General features: G+C 45.6%; 1 non-coding gene across 1 annotated transcript; it reads right to left on the reverse strand.

Annotated features, from left to right (window-relative positions):
* Nucleotides 1-9084: 9084 nt before the first annotated feature.
* On the reverse strand, nucleotides 9085-9205 carry LOC145398570 (5S ribosomal RNA). The gene has a single exon (XR_013897158.1). It is a non-coding gene; the product is annotated as a 5S ribosomal RNA (ribosomal RNA).
* Between the last annotated feature and the right edge of the window lie 11498 nt (nucleotides 9206-20703).

The raw sequence follows: 20703 nt of genomic DNA on the forward strand, positions 1-20703 counted from the left end.
ATACATGGCTTTGCCTATAGATTAACGTCCTTAATTGTTTCGCCATGGAGAGGCTTTGGAATTTGATAGGTTAAACGTAGTCTTCAAAACTGTTTTCACTACTAAGGCGGTTTCCCAATCCGAACAGATTTTTCTGGCAGTTGCAAGAATGGAATGAGAAATACATTACTGGACTCATGTCGTTATGACGAATAAAATGAAATAAAGTATATTATCGTAGTGACAGGGTTAATGTGTTTACTGTGATTACTTCTACATAATGCTCTTGATATTTCCAAACGATTTTACCCAGGCTTGGAAATATGTTTCGAACTGTTTGCGTTACTTAAGGTTAGAGTTAACTTTCATTATCTTCATCACTAACAGGAGGAGTGATCAACCGGCTGAGCGCGATTACGTCACCGGTATTCAGTTCTTGTTACCACCTGAGGAAATTACTCAGAGTATAAGACACACCTGGTACTGAAAGCAACGGAAACCAAATTAATTCATCCCTGCTTCTATGCGATATTTTCAAAAAGTTTAATATATTCGTCTAGTGGCAGACGGAATGAAGTACCTGTATAAGGGTGTCATCATGGCGAATGGCATAAAGAGGGAATGCTTGATCCACGAGACTGATGTGCTGAACATGACTGGTGATGCCCCTCCAAGTGCGGCATGCACGGGCATCATTCTTTCCATCACATCCGTGCCGTACAGACTCCCTTTGGGTTTTCAGACACAGATCCTTGACTAAATGTCTGGCGGATCATTCATTCCGTCACTCGCTCTCCTTTGCTGCACGGATCACCCGTGGGTGTTCTGGCGCCGCCCTAAGATAAGAGGATAGGGTCCTTAAGTTCCCGAAAATACGGTCCCTAAGTTCTCGAGAGTACGGTCCCTAAACTTATTAGAGTACAAGTCCTAAGTTTTCATGAATACAGTTCCTAAGCTCTCAAGAACACAGGTCCTAATCTTTCGAGAATATGGGTCCTAAGCTCTGTAGAATTCGGTCCTTAAACTCTCAAGAACACGAGGTCTGAGTTTTCAAAATGCGGATCCTTAGCTCTCGAAAATACAAGCTCCTATCAAAGGTCATCTGGCTGGCTGTGCCCCAACTCACTGTACCGTTCATGTTAGCAGTCTTGCTCACTCTGGTTTGATTGGGAACGGGAGTTCTTGTTGAATCAATAATACTGTAGGAAAACTAGAATATACTCAGACCACTGACTGGTGGGGAGGCGGCAGCCGAAATGGTAGAGAGGTTGTCTGCAGTCCTAATGAGCCCAGGTTCAGATCCTGGCTGGGGATGGGAAAAGTTAAGAGGTTTGAATTTCATTGAAGCAAGCTTTACTGATCTACCACAAGTCCCGCTGACGTGTCATAAATATATCCCTGCTAATACCAACACATCAGTTCTGCATGAGACAGGCCTAGCATGTATTCAATATGTACGGTGGTGGTAATATCAAAATGGTGACACATGATGGTGTATGGCACGTAGGGGGATTGTTGGCATTGGGAACGGGCTGTGACGCCTATTCCAAGAGTCGGACACATGAAAAAAATAAAATTGCCCTCCGGCTGGTGGTGTGCCGGTGCCCATACACATTAGTAGGCTCATTCACTCACCTTTGGCTGGGGACAGGAGGCACTGTTAAACCGATAATACAGTTTGGTAGGAAACTGGAATATGGTACTTAGGCAACTGTTAATACGAAAAGTTTATTGGGAAGTTGGAATATCCGTTAGTAAAACTAAAGAATAACAAGGAAAGGTTTATTATCCGTCTTGTCTGTTCCCTATGTGTGGTATGTGGAGGGGGATGCAGAGGAGGGAAAGGATCATGGGGGGACTGGGGAGGTGAAGAGAGGTGAGGAATGCTGTGAGACTCTCCCTCCTCCTTCATTTTTTTTATCCAAATTCTCTCTCTCTCTCTCTCTCTCTCTCTTTCTCACACACACAATAGTACGTGTGCTGCAGGAATAGTAATAAGGTAAATGCTCAAAAGAAATGGGGAGTAGAGTAATAAAGGAAAGGAAGATTCCTGGTGCTATGAAGATGCTGATATATAGATAACCACAGTAAGAACTGGGAAAGGGGGTTCTGCAACTTCCACCTCCCTTGTCCATAAGAAACAAGGCTTAGAATCAGTGCATGTCAATTTCACGATGGTCGTTACGGATGGCATTCACTTATAGCCAAGTCCCATCCTTCTCTCACACCACGATACGCTCCCGTCCTGTTTTTGCTCTAGATACGAACAGGTTAAGGGAAATAAGACCACGGCCAAAGGTTTCATTGCTGGCATGAGAATCGAACCCGGGACTTCTCGGTTGTGGACTATGTATTCATTGTTTATAATAGCACCAATCCGACCCTCTAGTCCAGTGAGTTCTCTAATTTTTTACTCCACACCTGGACCCAGACTAAGAGGCAGAGGGATTGAGAACTGATATAAATGAACAGTCAGTTATGTCTTTATGGTGACAACGATGTAACTGGAAGAACACTCGACCCTCAACCTAGTCCAGTTTCAATTCCCGATCACGCCTTCAGACCTATGACCACGATCTTCTTTATCTCAACATGTTCTTACCCAGAACTGGACCTCGTATAAGATTTACTAACAAACTTGCGATCAGTCCCGTTACGTAACTCAGGATCTTATTACATTACGAACAAGAGGTGCATAGGAACTTTTTCAACAATTGTACTGTCCTTGTCTTTTCAATAACAATAAACTGTTGCTCATGGTAGTTTCCTCTCACAACTCAGACATATTTCTTCAGGGACAACGAGAGACGTGGGAAGAATCAACACTCTCCTTTCCTTGTCTTTCCTGGAAAAATTAATGCAATTTATGAAAAGAATTGGATAATAAGCTTGTCTGTAAATCCCCCCGCTAGACAAAATTTAATAGCTAGGCGTCGTAGTCTGAGGAAGATGGAGATTTGTCTGCCTTAGTGTCCCTTGCGTGGTCGATAGGCATTACACTAAGCCTTCTTTTCTGCTGATCATGACTGTAACAAGTTGCCAATGATCTAGCTGTGTACGCAGCAAACATGAACGAGACGAAAACCCGTGATTCATAAGATAACCTTTCTTTCTATCCTACTGTGCTTCTTACTGCATTACCACCAGCCTAGATCCAGAGAACTTTCAGGAAAAACTTACCAACAATGGGTCCAAGTCTGTCCATCACAAGCCATCGTTCCTATTCCGTACAGTCAAGGACAAATTCCGCCTACTGTTCTACTGCGCCTACTTCACACGTCAGCATAACCATCACTTTCCTCCTTGGAGTACCAGATCAGAGAGAATCAGTTATAGACAGAGAAACCTACCAAGCTTCTCACAGTTCATGAATAAAGTAGCCAGCAGAGGGAAGTGGGAAGTACAGTTGGGGAGATGAATTATTAAGCAAACTTGTCTCCAGCTACACCACTCCAAGTCGTCTTCCCTCGTGTGTTTTTCTTAATTCTTCCTTCCATCTCGTTTATCGTCTTACTTTCCCCATTACATCGGGGGAAAGAATCTGAAGAAGTGAGGCCATGTGGTGATGTGAGAGACGAAACATGTGGTACGAAAGAAGATAATGTAGCAGTAAATAGAACTCTCTCTCTCTCTCTCTCTCTCTCTCTCTCTCTCCAGCCAACTTAACATCCCCAAACCAATGTCCTTCGCTCTGCTGATTCCACTGAGGATGAGAGTGAAGTGAGGAATGATGAGTGAGAGAAATGTAATGGGGGAGTGACAGGGTAAGACGAGTGAGCAACGTATTGTTAAAACTGATAACTGTAGGGTACTGACAAGCCATCATTTTGTGTCGTAAATTTCTCAAGCACAAGATAACAGAACATGCCTGACGTTTCTGTGTCGATGTTGACAACACTCTATTAAGTATTTTTTTAGCAGAAGATGAACAAAGGAAGGAAAAAGAAATTATAGAAGAAACCTCCATACACTTGATTACAGGTGTCCTCCATTCATAAAACCTCTGTAACAGTTGGACTTGAAATGCTGTAGGTTCAAGTTTAGGGGGAAACTAATCTGAGGAAGTGGTTTATAAAGAGAAGCAGTTCTGGGAATAAAGAAATTCTGATAGACAAAAGTTCCACAGTATGCCAGTGTGACAGTCAAGTCATGGGCGCTACCAGTCTGATCACATCTAATAGCTACAGATATTCGTTAAATGGATGTTACAGAAAGAGCTTGGTAACACTTCCCTTCTGTCATCTGTAGTGAAACGGACTTAACAAATAATAACTGCGAGTACGGGGTGAACTAAAAGGGAGAGTAATATACCAGAATAAGTGACGGAAAGTGGAAGAAGAAGTGCATAAAATTAAAAAAAAAAAATGAGAAAAGAGAATACAGTGAAAGATACATTAATTATTAGTATTCTATCACAATGGCGCGGGACCTCCAGATATCCTACTGATATGAGACTTACAGGTTATTTGCCGTTACCACAGACGCTCGACAGTTTTTTTTTTTCCCTCATTACCTCATCATCGACCAGTCTACTCAATTTAGTTGAAATCGGATGGAAAATGGTGGTTATGTTCAAACACACACAGACACACACACACACACACACACACACACACACACACACACACACACACACACACACACACACACACACACACACACACACACACACACACACACACACAGCCCCTACTCGCGCTCTGCAAGCACTGGTGTAACAAGGAGCACTCAGAGAGGGCAACACCCTCACTAATCTGTTGGTTGAAGGGCCGAAAATTAGACTTTGCCCTGCGACCTTAACTTTCGACTGATTGCTCTCAAATTCGAAGGAGTCATTCATGGCTAACTCTTAATTATTCCTTCAAGTTTTTTTTTTTTTTTTAATGCGAGGAAGAAGGAACCAAAGGCCATGAGCCCGCAGTAACAGTTCCCTCCAAGAGAAAAACAAAATACAATAGAGAGCCAAATTCAAGATCCAATCATTTTGAGATGCCTGGACACACTGCGTTTGAAAGACTGGAGATCATAGGCAGCAGGAAATACAGACAGAGGGAGACAGTTCCAGAGCTCACCTGTTGCATAGATGAAAGACTGGGAGTAACGGTTAACTCTTGCATTAGAGACTTGGACAGAAAAGAGATGAGAGTTTCCTGCCAGACGGGTGCTACGCGCCCGTCGTAGAGGTGGAGGAATGCAAGCAGACAGTTCAGAGGAGCAGTGACCATTAAGGTAGCGATAGAAAAGAGATAAAGATGCAACAGTGCGGCGAAGAGACAGAGGTTGAAAGGAGTCAGTAAGAGGAGGAGAGTTGATGAGACGAAAAGCCTTTGACTCCACCCTATTGAGAAGAGCTGTATGTGGGGAGCCTCCCCACACATGAGAGTTGTACTCCACACAGGGGCGGATAAAACCCCTGTATAGAGTCAACAATTGTGCAGGGGTAAAGAAAGAGCGGAGTCGGCTTAGCACACCCAATCTCTTGGAAGCAGATTTTACAAGAGATGTAATATGATCTTTCCAAGATAAGTCCCGAGTAAATGAAACCCCAAGCATGTTCAAGGATGATGCAGGATTAAGCTGAATATTATTAAACATTAATGGGTATACCTGTGGAAGATTTTTGTGTATTCTACATCGGATCAGAACTGTGTGAGTTGACTTTGCTGTGTGACCATGGCATTTGACCTGTCCCCGTGGCTTTAACGTTTGGCGGAGTGACCTTAAAGTCTAATTACCTAGCCATGAACCCATCCTCAATGTATGATCCACATCGGATGAAAACAGGATAGGTTGGTCCCACCATGTGACCCTGACCATTGACCTTTTGTACTCAAAAATAACAGTCCAATCCATTGGCCGAACCTCAATCCTTTTACGAAGTTTGGTCTGATTCAGACTGACTGTTTCAGTTAGCATGTTCACACTCAGACACACAGGTCGATCTTTGGCCATGCCCTGTGACCGTGAGCATTGACTGATTCATCTCAAAATTGCTCCCATCCATACTTGCATTATTTTCAGCCCCTAACACAAAGTTTAGCGTTAATCAAGTTAACATGTAATAGGCGTCCACACTGAAAGTGTGGAACGTGTTCGAGCGAGCGAGCGAGCGAGTCAGGCAGTGCTGAATATTGTCTCATGTGGCTCATCATCTTCCTGTGATATCCTGACCTAAAAAGACTAAAAAGAACTTATTAGATTACACCAAAAATATTCCGTCACATTTCCTAAAACCAATACTCCACTTGTATTAATTTTAGGTCCAGAGCTTGGGACCTAGCAGGTTAATAATGATTTTGCTTTTTGCTCACTCACAAAAATTACTTTCACCAAATCTCTCGGTTTGCTCCAATTCGAATCAGAAATCAGAAATTCAGAGTTTCTTTCGTAAATCAGGGTATTGTATTAGTCTGACTGGGATTCAGTTAAAAATGTCCCAAAAAAGCCAGACAGAAGGTATTGTTTTGAAAAGGCAAAACCTGGTTGCTCTCAGCAATCGTCGGAAAATACTGCTGCGCTACTCAAGCTACCTTAGACCGTTACTTCTTGTGCAGCCGGCTGTTACGCTAATCTGCCTTTTAAAAAATCGTTTCCTCGATTTACGGAAAAACTATTGGGAATTACGGGTTGTCTATGAAATGAAAATAATTGAGGATTTTTATGCGATTTCCAAATTGGTGTCTATCTTTCTTGTAACTTCAAAATTGGCTGAGATATCCAAAAAAGTTCGCTACTGTACTACAGAGTTTTCCTCCCGACCCCTGCCCCCATTTCTTGCTGATGCGATAAATCTTTCGTTCGGGTACATATGTCGGGGGTCCAAACTGTGACTAAATATCGTGCTATTGTCAGGCCGATTTTTGGCCTCTGTGACCCTGACGTTGTAGTCTATCATTCGAAACATCAACAGGTCAACCCCATGTCTGTCTGAACTCTTACACCGAATTTCGTTAAAATCTGAGAAAAATACCTTTTTTTTTTTTTTAATAACTTTGCTCACACACACACACACACACACACACACACACACACACACACACACACACACACACACACACACAACGGCAACATAATATCTGCTTTTGCTTTGAGAGCGCTGGTATCAGAATATCGGTACACACTGATGTGGGGAAGGCTTCAGAGCGGCCATAAACCTTAATACATAACATCGTTCCAAACTTCCAAATTACAAGATAAGAGTGACTGAAATAATCATTAAAAATAAAAATAAGATTGAGCTAAAACTGGGGGGCATCTAAATAATACAAGAACTTAATGATATGAAAGAGTCTAGTGAAAAATGAGAGATAACGAAAGCAATTAACCCTCTTACGGTCGGGATAGTTCTTGATAAGATTCAGTTAAGTTGTGAGTATAGGAAATGAGGATGCTAATACTGTCACCATTAACGCTTTCCTGGTCGGGACGACTCCAGTGTTTTATTCCAACCAGTACAAAACGACTTTATTGACTTTAATGTAAATCTTCGAACCTGACAGTGGTACTTTAATGGCGTGGGAAATATATAAATGAGAACGTGAATATTATTGAGATGAATAAGAGTAGATAAATTTATACCCTCCTGAGTCGGCCATACTCTTGGTCTTTTTTCCCACCATCAGCATAAATGAGGGCCTGGATTTAAAGTCGATGGTTGCGCATCCTCTTCTTGGGGAAGACTGGAACCTAACAAAAATTTATTATCTGTTTTAATTTCGTCGGTACGGGGACGATAATTCGATTATTTCTTGCTACCGCTACGCAGTTCTGTCCAACAAAAGAGACACTGATCCAAGAGGTTGTACAGTATATAGCCTTTATTAACTCCCTCAGTACAAAAGGTGTTTCTTAAATCTTCTGGAAACAGGACAATAATAACTATATACATACAAAGGAAAAGGGGAAAATAGAGGTGTGTGGTAATCATACGGGCATTTGTCTGCTTAGTGTAACAGGAAAAGTATATGGTATGATACTTATTGACAGAGTTAGGGAAATAACAGAGGAATTAGGTGGAGAACGGCAGGGAAGTTTTAGGAAAGGAAGAGGTTGTGTAGAACAGGTTTTCATCCTTAGATCATTAGTGGAAAGCTTTCTAGAGAAAGGAAAGAAGTTGTGTGGCCTTCATGGATTTGGAGAAGCATATGACAAAGTGGATAGAAAAGGAATGTGGAAAATATTAAGAATATGTGGAGTAAACGGGAAGCTTTTGAATATCATGAAGAGTATGTGTGAGGGTGCTAAGGCTGCAGTGCATGTGGATGGTGAAAGTAATGAAGTTTTCAATCTGAATGTTGGACTGAAAGACGGGTGTGTCTTGCCTCCATGGTTGTGCAATCTGCATATAGATGGAGGTACGTACAAAGAAGGTACTGTACAAGAGAGGACAGCGGATGTTGGAGCGGCACTAATGAGAGAGGACAGCGTTTGGAAGCTCCCTGTACTGTTGTTTGCAGATGATACTGTACTGTTAAGTGAAGACGAAGGGGAACTGAAGGGTTTTGTGAATGAGTTTGGGAAAGTGTGTAAGAAACGGAATCTAAGATGAGTGTAGGAAAGAGTAAAGTAGTCATCGAGAGAAATTATGTCACTGAATGCACAGTGAGGTAGGATGGTGAGGAAATGGAAATGTGAGTGCATTTAAGTACTTGGTTAGTGTGATGAGTAAGGATGGAAGTTAAGAGGATGAAGTGCTTGAAAAGGTATAACAGGGAAGAAAGGCTGCTGATTCTTTGACAGCAGTGATAAGAAATAGGGAAGTGAACATGGAAGTAAAAACGTCGCTGCTTAATGGTATTGTGATAGCAGCTCTAACATATGGAAGCGAAGCTTGGACCTTGTTGGAAGGACACAATTCAAGAGTTAAAGCAGTGGAAACGATTTATTTGAGAGAAGCGTTAGAAATAACATGGAGAGACAGAATGATAAATGAGGAAGTGAAGAAGCACTGTGGTGTTAATGTGCGTGTGACGGAAAGTTTTTCATTCTTTCATTGCCAGACGCCATGTATCCCAAACGGGGTGGCCAAGGGCTTAGAGTTAATTGTTTTACAGGGAGGGGCACTAATCCTCCACCAACCCCACTTGACACGTAGGGAGAACGTTATGCCAACAGCATCTGGTGTTCCCAGGCGGTCACCCATCCAAGTACTAACCAGACCCAACGTTGCTTAACTTCGCTGATCGGACGGGAAGCGGTGTACTCGACGTGGTATGGCCTTGCTGTCCTATATAACACAAACTAAACCAATTTTGAACACATTACCTGGAAAACCAATCCCTAACACATTACAATAATCAAGAGACACAACCATCTTGTGAACCAATGTTTAGAGGCAACCTTTATTCAAAAACTGTCCAAAGTGCATGTTTCTTATGTGCTGATTACAGCTTTTTACAGCCTCATTAAGGTGCTCCTTGTAATTTTGAGTTAAAATATACACCCAAGTTCCAAACAGAATTCATTGGATGAAGTTGTGACTTGCTAATATCAAGAGTACGGGTATTCTCAGAGTCATCACCCTCTCTGTTTCCTCGAATAATGATCATTTCAATTTTGCCTTTTTTTTGTGTGTGTGTGTGTGTGTGTGTGTGTGTGACGGAAAGTGTTAGAAGAAATACTCTGAGGTGGTTTGACCATGTGGAGAGGATGGAAAGTAAGAGACGAACGAGGAGAGTGTATTTGAATGAGTTGGAGGGGGAGAGGGAGGTGGGGGAAACCGTGGATGAGATGGACAGATTGAGTGGAGAGGTTTATGAGAGAGGGGGAGCGTGAGCTGGGGGAAGGGCAGTGAAACAGCAGGGGACAGGACGACATGGAGGTGATTTCTTTGTGGCCATCCTTTATGGGATCAAGACGTCTGGCTATAGATAGACAGAGATATATAAATCCAAGATTATAGTGTCGAAGCTCTTGCGTGGTAGATATTCTTCCTGAATTGAATAAATTAGTCTGATGGAAGCCAGAACAACAGCAAAAACTCGTCATGGCAGTTTAGCCCCTAAATGGTGTGCCACTCCCCTCTCGTAGTCCAGTTAGGTTTAATCCAAAGATGTTGAAAGATGAATAACGGAGATTTATTTAGAGGAGAACTCCACACATGTACTCCGTTCGGTGTCCAGCCCCAGCTGCCCGAGGCGAGGCAGAAGCCGGCTGGTGCTTGCAATGCGATTTATGAAATTAGCTGATACCTGCATTGTTGATATGATCACGTACACAGGTTTAAGACATAATGAATGTATGGTTATATAGTATTGTTAGAGTTATATTGTATGGTTACAATAATACAGTAGTCATAATAATATAGTATGGTTACAATACTCCCCCGGTTAATGAAAATGGTGTCTCCTGATACAATGAGGCATTGTAATACAGTTGATTAATTTATATAATTTATATAACTATTGAAGGGGGGGGGATTTACTAGATATATAAGTACTTGGTGTGATAATGATGATAAGATAGAATTATTCAATAGAAGCTGTAGGAGGGAAAAGGGATACAGTATATACAATACATGGCCATGTGAATAAAGTAAGAAATCTAATAATATGTAAATTGAATAATATGTATACAGTGGCTATATACTCGTATATAGTTGAGACAGTATTACTTGCAAATATATAGTTCAGCAGCTGTTATTACACAAAGAAGTCCATTGTAAATAGACATAATAATAAAAGAAAACTTGGAATAGTGATATTTCTGTTGTGGGGCACACAAGTATTGTCTGGATCAAGTCCATTATATATAGAGATGGCGTCCTTTTCTTTTCTTTATGTCTTTCTCTTGTCTCTCTTATTATTTATTTATTTGTTTCAATATTGTCACACGTGAGTATTGGTCCTCGTTATTTTTACACATTTAGTACTGTTCAAATTATTTTGTATTTGTTTTTCTATGCTACTAGTGCCATAAATGTGTGCTCTTGTTCTTTACTATTGTTCTTTTCTCCTTGTAAATCTGACTATTTCAGTGTAGTCAGTGTACTCTTTTGCTTGTCGTTTCAACTCTTTCGTTTTTTTTTTTTTTTTTTTTTTTGCCAATTTTTCAGTCATCAGATGTTATCTGATTCATTTTGCACTATTAGTCACCATATGTGAGGACACTAAGGACGACCAGCTTCAACCTCTTGTGGAAGCCGCACTGTTCCTGTTGCGATTCTGATCTCGTGCAATCTGCGTTCCATCTTCCTGACACAGCAGTGCACTGCACAGACAGTGAGAATGAAACCTATGAATGAGATAGCCACTGGGGAAAACACAAAAACCAGATGTACCCATGAACGGCTTAAGGCCAAGGAGAACTGATCCATAACCAAGTCACTTTCATTGAGAAACGTCAACACGCAAGTTGGCAGAGGTGATGGAAAGATTATCTAAAGGTAGGTTGGAAATCATGGTGATGGTCTGAAAGATGTCATATGTGTGACTGCGTACTGCCTGGTGGTAACGAGTGACATAGGTGATGACAGACTCAGACTTAACTGGACAATAGTCAGGTGCCTTATAGAGACCATTAACAGGTACTGAACGAACAGAAGAACCAGGACACATGATGCAAACAGAGATGAGGACAGTGAAGAAGAAGTACTGGACGTGGTTCAGATGAGCGTGATGCACTGGAAATTCTGGAGGTGGAACAAAGGAACAGGCAGAGTGTACAGAATGGTTGCGAACTAAGGCAGACTCACAGGGTGCAGTGCTACTAGGGAAAATAGCCAGAAGGTGAGCAGCACAAAGACGAGACTTAGGGGTAAGTTTGTTGTTTGTTAAGATTCGTCCATAAGTCTCAATAGAGTGGACATGGGCAAGTGAAGCCCGTCAGGGGGGAGATTCTAATAAATCAGGGGGGGTAGGGGATGTCTAGTGGGGTGGAAGATAGTAGGACACAATGGAAAGCAGAACTGAGATGGGGGAGAGAGTGACAATCTTGGCGGCAGTGGCGAGACGAGACACTCGTCTGACGAGACAGTCACATAGCGTGAGGCGAAGAGTATCAGTGGAAGGGCAGTCAAGGAGATAATGTAGGAGAGGCCACCCGTCATATTGATGACAGTGAGAGTGTGGGTCTGGGGCTTGCCCAAGAATTTGGGAATAGCAAGGGTACCCCAGTCGTAGGCATCGCAGGTGAATGATGAGTAAGTTAGGGGTGTGCGGGGGTGGAACGAGGGGCTCTTAGTGAGTGGCTCGTGCGTACCAGGTGGCTGATCATGAGCTAGCAGGAACCTGATCCTCATGATCATCAAACATAAGTCTGACAGTGGTGGTGTGAGCTCTACGTTTGATTGGAGCGAGTGTTGGACTGAGGGGGAAGATGACAGATGGGACAGCAGTTGCAGTGCATGCTGCAGTGTCGGCCAGCTCATTGCCTTGTATTCCCACATGGCCTGGTAGCCAGTTGAGAAGGATGTCAGTGTCAGCACATGATATAGCATCAGCCACTGTGGAGATAGAGGTCAGCAGGCCAACGTTGTCTGTGATACGTCGAGACTGGAGACTGTGCAGAGACGTTAGCGAGTCTATGTGTATAATGACGCACCTGTGGTGATGTTGAAAGGTGTCTCTGAGAGCACAGAGGATAGCGACAAGCTCTGTCTCGTACACAGAGGCCCCAGTAGGGAGCCCCCAGGTCTCGACACAGTCTTCATAGTAGAATGCTGCACCTACTGACCGTCAACAGTGACTGAACCATCAGTGTAATACTCGACTGCCCCTGGGACTTGGAGGTTTGCCATCTTCCTGAGCGCATCTTGCCGTAGAAGGGTGGGGATGGATGCTCTCGGGGAGGTGCCAGGAGTGGCAAGACTCCAAATCACAGGGGGCAGTCACAGTGCTGGGGGTGAGTAGTCAGGGTGAGGGAGGTCTGGGCCTTCCTGTAGGGCATCTGTTATGCCGAGGTTGAGACCAATGGAGGCCACAGCGCATGCCCAGTCCTTTCTCGTACAGTCATGATGGGGCCTAGCAAAGGAGTTTTGCAGCAATACAGACACAGGAAGCTGTGGCCTGTGTCTGCAAAACTGGGTGGCAACTGCTGTCGAACGACTCCATACTTGGTGTTTGAGTGATGGCAAGCTTCTCTCCATCCTGAGATTTTCGATATGCTTCCATGGGGGAACTCCTAGCACAACATGTAGTGCAGAATTTTGCAGGACTTCAAGGGACCGTGCTTGCATCTCTGACAGCCCCACAAGACATATCGCACTGTAGTCAACAAGTGACCGGATGGTGTGTGTGTTGAAGGTCCTGAGGATGTGAGGAGAGGTGCCAAGATTGCGGCAGGAGAGGGCTTTTTGTGCTGAGATCCTGGGGATGACCCTCTCTCGTAGGTACCACACTTGCTTGGAAAAGGTCAGATGACTATCAAGCCACATGTCCAAGTACTGATGACTGTGAACGATATCTAGCTGGTGCCCTCCAAGAGAGAGTGGAAACTCAGGGGGCCGTAGACTGAAGGGCATGCATTTTGTTTTCTAAAGATTGATCTTGAGGCCCAGTTTGCGGCATCTGTCATGGAGGCGGGTTAGAGCAGTCAAAGCATGATCGTAGCAATCCCTACGAGAGAAGACGAGTGCAAGATCATCAGCATAGCAGAGCAGCATGATGTCCCTGCCAAAGTCGATTGACAGCAGGTGTTCGACTAGAACGCTGAACGTGAGGGGACTGAGCACACTTCCTTGAGGTGTACCATTGACATGGGGGTAGGGAGGGGAGAGCCACCCCTGAAAGCAGACACTGGTGGAGCAGCCAACAAAGAAGTTATGTAACCAGGAGAGGAGCCTGCCACGAACTCCCTTGGCTAGCGTCAGGGTTGACTAGCTCAAAGGCCAAATTTCCAGGCAAGGCGAGAAAGTATGAGGCATTCAGCTGTCTTTACAATGCAGCTGAGAAGAGAGATAGGGTTCATCGCAGCGGGATTGCATGGCTTGGGGATGGGATGTATAATGACAGTCTTCCATGATGAAGGGAGGCGTCCTTCCACCCATGAATGGTTGTGTAAGTCAAGGATGAGGGATTTCCTCTCTGTACCAATCATGCAAGGAGGGAGTAAGGCCATCAGCTCCAGGAGCTGTGTCTCTCCTGCTGTGAAGGGACGTGTCCAGTTCATTGTCAGTAAAGAGCATGTCAATATAGTTAGGGTGTGAGCAGGCGGCGCCTATAGCAGCACTCCTTGGGCTGCTGAGATGGTCCTGAATGTCCCTGAAGGACTGGGAGAGCATGGTGGGCAAGGTCCTTCTAGCGAAATGGGAGGCGAGGTGAGAGGCCTCTCCTGCAGGATCAGGATGAGAGGGAGGCGTTGGGAGACTGGTTACCTGATATGTTCCTGATTTTCATCCACATCTCCTTCAGGGGGGAGTGTGAATCGAGCGATCAGCACCTCCGTATCCAGGCTTCGTCCCTTAAACGCTGTTTTTCCTGGGAGGCATGGTGCGCTACTGCAGCCAAGAATTTCCTGGTGGTAGAGGAAGGGCATCTCCGATGGGCCTTGGAAGCTGCATTGAGGTGGTGGTTCAGCTCGCATACCCTCTGATCATAGAACCAATGGTCTTTGACAGGAGTGGTAGGAGGCCTGGAGAGCGGGATCCTGTTTGTAGCAGTGCGTCCTAGGGTGGGGGCGACATGTTTGGCATGATGCTCGAAGGATAATGGGGATGTAGCATCACCTATAAGGGGCCCCAACAGTTCGCTCGTTGTCTCGCCAGTGAGCTAGGTGTGTGTCCCAGTGAGGGGGGGGGCCGTGGCAGGGGTGGCAGGGGCGCCGCCTGTAGTTCTGTCACCGTAGCGAAGTGGTTGCTGGTGAGAAATGGATACAGGGACCAAGTCGAGGTACCAGAGAGAAAGGAGATGATCGTGAGTTTCCCACCTCTAAAGTGGGTGGGTTCGGCGAGATCGCTGAGTAATGTGACTCCCGGTATATCCTCGAGGATCATGGCGAGGCGTGCCCTGCCTCATTAGATGGGTGGGGCATGGAGAGGATAGGGTGGTGGGCATTCAGGTCGCCGCCTATGTAGGTGGATTCTGCTTCAGCAAGAGTCAAAATCTCACCCATATCGAGTGTGCTGCCCCAGCTCCTGTACACGTTGAAGACATTAAGGGGGGTGGTGGCGAGTTGTAGGACGACGCCCTACACTTCGACACCCTTCCTGCAGTGTACAGGAGGGACATAGTCAGAGGAGGGGATGTGATTCCTGACTAGGATGGCACATCCCAACGTGAGACCTCGGTCCTGGGGAAGAAAGTGACTCCTAAAGCCACTGAGTCTAAAAGTGGATTCCTGGGGGAGGAGCATCTCCTGCAGGAGGATGACATGGACATCCTCTCTAATGGCCACCTCTCTGAGGTGGGCGAGCTTGCTCCAAGCCCCTAGGCAGTTCCACTGCAAGACTTAGAGGGGGGCTGCGGGGAGAGCATTGGTGGGGGGGGGGAAGGAGGAGAGGCCGTCCCTGAGGGGAGGCTGAGGGTGCACCATTTCTCCTCTATCCCTGCTGTGGCCAGCTCGAGTCCTGGCTGGGTGGCAGGCGGCATTGGCTGGGGGGACGGTGTGGGAGGAGTGGGTGGCTGGGTGTAGAAGGAAGCTACTGGCTGAGATTGGGCGGTGGCAGGTGGGGGGGCATTGAGATGGTGCTTTGCCTGGACCTCCTTCTGGATGATGGCATCCACTGCTTTTATTAAGGGTTTGGTGTCGATCTGGAGACCCAGGGCTTTCCTCAAGTTCTCCGTGACACACACCAGTATCTGCCTCCCGAGATCTTGCAGCTTCTCTAGGGAGTAAAAGTGACTTTGTCCGGGCCCGCCATTTGTTGGGTGGTGAGGGGCAGGTCGTGGGAGAGTGTGGGAGCAGGAGTTTGAGGTGTGGGATTGGTGGTGGTTGTGGCGTGGGCAGGGGTGGGGGGAGCTGCGAGGGGTGGGAAGGCCTCAGGAGCGAGAGTGTTGGGGGGAGGTGCTGAGGATTTGCCCTGGGTTCCCCAGATGAATGTTCCTGCAGGGGTGGGGTGGTAGGTCTGGCACTCCCGGACCCAGGCAACCTGACGGTAGCAGCCCTGATCCACAACGGCTAGCTTTGATGGGCACAGCGGGTGCCAAGCGTGGTGCCAGCAGTTGCAATTTGGGCAGCGGGCCACCACCGCTTCCCCCACCTTGAACTTCGCGAAGCAGACATCGGTGTTGTGGCTTCCACTGCACAAACTGCAAACTACTGGCCGTTTGCAAATGGTTTGGTGGTGCTTGTACCGGTGGCATCTGAAACATCTCAGAGGCTCTGGCGTGTAAGGGCGAAGATGGAAGATGCCCCAATTCCCGAGGGTAAGCTCCGGGATTAGTGGGCCACAGAGTGTGATCACCACCTGCCTGGTCTCTTCCCAGGTCCTGGTTTGGCAGCGGCTAGTGGAAAACACCTGTGGGTGTCGGAGGAGGTCTGGGTCCCAGCTTCTCGTAAAGCCCATCACCACCACCTTGGTGGTGCGGGTGCCTGGGGTGAGTTCGACAGTTCGGATGGGGGAGGACTCATCCTGAGAATCGGCATGGAGAAGCTCATGCAAGCCCTCCTCCAGCGGCTGAATTATCGATCTCCTGTCCGTCACCATGGTGTTGCTGCAGCAGAGATCCTTGAGTGCTGCCTCAATGGTAGTCACTGCCTCATAGCTGCAGTCCTGTCCCTGTTGTAATGGGACTCAGAAGGCTAGGAAGGACGAGGCAGGTGGAGGACAAGTTGCTATGGTGACGGTGGGGCAGGGAGCTTGGGAGGCTTGTTTGGACACCTCTGCGCCCTGTGCTGAGGTGGGGGGTTTCCCTGCCTTGCCCGTTTGTTTCTACCAGTGACGAGCGTGAAGCCTTCTTCGTCGGTATTGTCGGAGGTGGTGGTGTCAGCGGCAGAGGAAGTACTGGGAGTGTCAGTGGCAGAGGAAGTGCTGGGAATGGGGTCGGTATTACTGTCATACCCAGTCTCCATCTGTTTATTAATACGAACAGATTTGGAGGGGTGAGATGCTGTAGTGGCAGAGTTGTGGGCAGCAAGGGAAAGGGATGGTGAGGCCATCAGGATCTCTGCTGGTTGCTGGGGTGGGAGACACATCTGAGGAGTCAGAGCTGGAGTTGGAGTGGCATTGCTTCTGTTTGACACCAGGGGGGCAGCTGTTCGGGGGGGGAGCGGTGGCAGACGACATAGCTGCAACAGCGGGAGTGGTAGTGGGGAACCCAGGTTTGGTGGTGGGGCCTCGGGGCCAGGCCGGGGGCAGCATCGGCAGCAGCAGCGACGGCGGACTGCCTCACATGGACTTTAGGCGCCAGGGTGGTGGCAGGCTGAGGCCGGCTCTGTGGGGCCCTATGATGGGGGCTAGGCATCGACCCGAGGGGTTGACAGGGCCAGGACGACTTGGCTAATTTCATGTCTCAGAACAGCCTGGTCAGCAAAAAAAAAAAAAAAAAAGAAAATGGAGAGAGAGGAGATAGAAGAAAAATAATGAAAAGAAAAGAAATGTAGAAAAATGAACTAAGAAATGGCAAAGGAAAGGAAGGGAAAGGGAGGGAGGAAACACTAGCTTTCCAGCAGTTCCCTACAGTGACAGGGGCCTAACCTCCCCACCCTCTATACAGTGTCAAAAGAGACCACATCACTGCCCCTTGAGTGACTTTCCTAACCTATCCCTAACAGCAAGCCACCCTTGCCACCTTCTGTAACCAGGCCTCTAAGGCCCCCCCTCGGGGAAGTATCCTAAAGGTACCCCTTCAGAGTTTGGCGTCAGAAAGCGGTAGGGACTCTAAACATCAGCCGGAGAGCAACAAAACGAAAAGAAAGTACGAAAGGAGTGAGTAGGCTGACTATACCTCATACCAATTAATCTGGCCAGGCATGTATGGCAACACTGTTCCTGCTGAGATTCTGATTGGCTGGAAGTGTTTGTTCGATATCGTTGTTGCTTAAACCGATACTCTATTATCAGATGTGATAATGAATTTGTCGACAATACAATCGTGAAAAGCAATAAGACATCCGTTATATACTTAACAACAATGAAATTTTCGTAGGAAGATAGAGATATGAGTCAACAAAGTATTATAACAGTCCAAGTCAAGGTCAGCATTCGAACAATTCCTTTAAATCTCTGACACTCCTTAATATAACAGAAAATTAAGGAAACCTGCTTAATCTAAGCGTTGGTATAACACACATTTATATTTTAAGATCAGTCCGCACCCTTAAATCGTGCCACAACTTTGAGTAATTAAAAATTCTAATGAAAACACGAGTTCTGCGGGGAGGGAGGTTTGAAAAAATTGCGAAAATCAAAGTCGGCTAAAGGAAGACTATTTCATTATATATCCTCTAGTGTCACAGTACGGACTGATCTTAAAATTTAAATGTGTGTTATACCAACGCTTAGATTAAGCAGGTTTACTTAATTTTCTGTTATATTAAGGAGTGTCGGAGATTTAAAGGAATTGTTCGAATGCTGACCTTGACTTGGACTGTTATAATACTTTGTTGACTCATATCTATCTTCCTACGAAAATTTCATTGTTGTCAAGTATATAACGGATTTCTTATTGTTTTTCACGATTGTATCGTCGACAAACTCAGTATCACATCTGATATTAAAAGGAATATCGGTTTAAGCAACAACGAAATCGAACAAACACCTCCAGCCAATAAGAATCTCGGAAGGAACAGTGTTGCCATACATGCCTGCCAGATTAATTGGTATGAGGTATAGCTGATGAGGCTGAGAGGGGTGGACAAACTCCAAAAGTCTGGGGGAAATGGAACCCAAGGTTCACTAGTCAGAGAGAAATAGGTGAGAGTGCCACGACAGCCAGACAAGCGCCTAGGAGTAAGGGAAGAACATCTGGCGAGATCACTGGAGGAGATGAAAACAATGGGACGATGATCATGGGATAGGAGGAAATATTCCAAGAGAACAGATGCTTGCAATAAGGAGTTATTGGACTAGAAAGGAAAAGGAATAAGTTGGAAGAGGTTGAAGGTGATGGTAGAACGAAGAGGAATGTGAACTACGGCGTCCTTAGCAAGGAAGGTGGCCTCAAGAACTGGCAAGTAGAATTCTAGAGAGGAGAATGGTAGACTGGAGACAAGTCATATGTAGGGCGAGCCCATTCTAATACAGAGCGAAGAGCAGAGATAGATACTAAGTCTGCAGTGACACAACCATTGACAGCATCGACTAGAATATGAACTAAGGTAGAGACTTGCGAAAGAAGAGAGTCAATGGATAGTTAGAGGTTATCCAAGTGGAGTTTCACATAGAAGAGCTCAGAAACAATGTTAATTTGAGAAATTTGCTTCTTCAGAATTCCTGTGATGTTAAAAGTGTAAGTTACTCCACTGAGGCGAGCTGTGATCTTCTGCAACACAGTGTGTTGTACCTTTATTACTCGATGTTGAGACTCAAGAGCATTGGCTAAGTGAGCTATATCTGACTTCAAACGAGAGAGGTCACGAGCTGTTGTAACTCCAAATAAGCCACTTAGAATTTCACCTCCAGAGTCAAAGAGACCTCGTTTCACACATGAACGACCTACAGGTGTCTGACTGGAATATGTATCATTGAGTTGAGAGAACCTGTCCTTGACATACTCCATTTGCCAAGAAATAAAGAGGGTACCAAAACTGATCCGGGTTGTGTTTCCCCACAGTGGACGACAGGTGGGTCTGGATTTCATTCAATTGGTGTGCCAAGCAAGGTAGGGCGACGGCTACGTCGACCAGGAGCTCAAGATCGTTGTGCAGGGAGACTACATCCTCAATCACCATTACCTCGCCTCCTAAGCCGACTGCAAGGCTCCGAGACATACTCCACCATCGTTCTCACCAATCCCGGACCCTATTAGGGTCAGCATTGCCAGTAGGTAGACCGCAAACATCTTACCTTGAAAATAAGTTTGAATTAATTGGAGAGGTCATGAAGAGGTTTATGTGCAGAACGCAACTTAGATTGATAATCATTGGTTGAAGAAGGGGGAGAAGTTGATGAAGAAAATTCAGACTGAGGAATGGATGAAGAAGGAGAAGGGAAAGGAGAAGTACCAGTAGGTTGTGCAAGTGACTCTTCCAAAACCAGGCCTCCTGGTGCACGCTTAAGATCGTTGGCATGCACCCACTTGGTATCTCTAGTCGATAATTCTTGTATTTCAGACTTGTTACCTTGTCGAGTTATCACATGGTGGGGGCCTGTGAATTTGTCATCCACTTTAGAGGTGCACGTAAATGAACAAGCAAATACTATATCTCCAATGTTGATACTGATAGGAAAGGTAGACTTATGCTGGCATTGCAACATCTTCCCATGAGATGAAGCCAGATTTCTATCTATCTATCTATTGCCTGACGCCTCAATCCCGTTTGGGGTGGCCACAAACAAATCGCCTCCAAGTCGCCCTGTCCCCCGCCATTTCACTGCCCTGCTCCCAACTCACACCCCCCTCTTTTACGTATTGATGGATTTTCTGGAATTTTGCCATTTTCACCTTCATATAATCATCCATAATATAGATGGGATCAGGCCTTGAGGACAAGATGGAATAGGGAGGGTCATTATCGAACCCCTATAAGATAAAGAAGGGAGATTCGCCAATGGATGCATTGATGAAACTACGAGGTGCTACCCATAAGTTCCAGTAATTTGAATATTGTAGGAAAATAAGTTACCTTACCTCCTAGTTCTCACTGTCGCCTACGAAATAGTCCCCATGAGCATGTATACAGTGATCC

Source organism: Coenobita brevimanus, chromosome 45, assembly GCF_032717465.1.
Source record: "Coenobita brevimanus isolate Jiangsu-jjx chromosome 45, ASM3271746v2, whole genome shotgun sequence".
Taxonomy (NCBI): Eukaryota; Metazoa; Arthropoda; class Malacostraca; order Decapoda; family Coenobitidae; genus Coenobita; species Coenobita brevimanus.